This window comes from Microtus ochrogaster (genome assembly GCF_000317375.1).
Source record: "Microtus ochrogaster isolate Prairie Vole_2 chromosome 6 unlocalized genomic scaffold, MicOch1.0 chr6_random_2, whole genome shotgun sequence".
NCBI classification, from domain to species: domain Eukaryota; kingdom Metazoa; phylum Chordata; class Mammalia; order Rodentia; family Cricetidae; genus Microtus; species Microtus ochrogaster.
The window spans coordinates 1780968-1781484 of record NW_004949095.1 but is presented as its reverse complement, the minus strand read 5'-3'; positions in this window follow the sequence as shown (position 1 = coordinate 1781484).

Sequence of the window (517 nt, the reverse complement as noted above, 5' to 3'; positions counted from 1 at the left end):
AGATCAGAGACAAGTGTCCTTATAAGAATTGTTTTGTGTAGGACACATACATGTATATATTGTATAGCATGTGCAGATCAGAGACAAGTGTCCTGATAAGAATTGGCCGTCTTTGTCCTTTTATTTCTCTCCAGCTTTGTTGAGAATGGAGCACATGGAGGTACAGTCACGAAGGGAGAATGATGGTGCAGAAAACAGAAGAGAAGCGAAAGTAGTTCCTGTTACTGAAGAAAAAAGAAAAGGAGGAGGAGGAAGGGGAGGAAGAAGAGAAGGAAGCAGAGGAGGAGGAAGCTAGGTGGGTGACCACACCCATTATCCCAGCACTGGGGAGGTCGGAAGTTCAGGGGCATCCTCTGCAACCCTTTCTCAAATAAAAAAGAGAGGGGGAAATTCCAGTGGAAATGTGAGATGAACGCAATGACTACAAAGCAGAACCAGGACGGGAGGCATCTCTGCACTGTGGGGCTTCAGGGGAACGAACGGGAAGAAAGGCTTTAACCAAGTCCTGTTGTTTGTT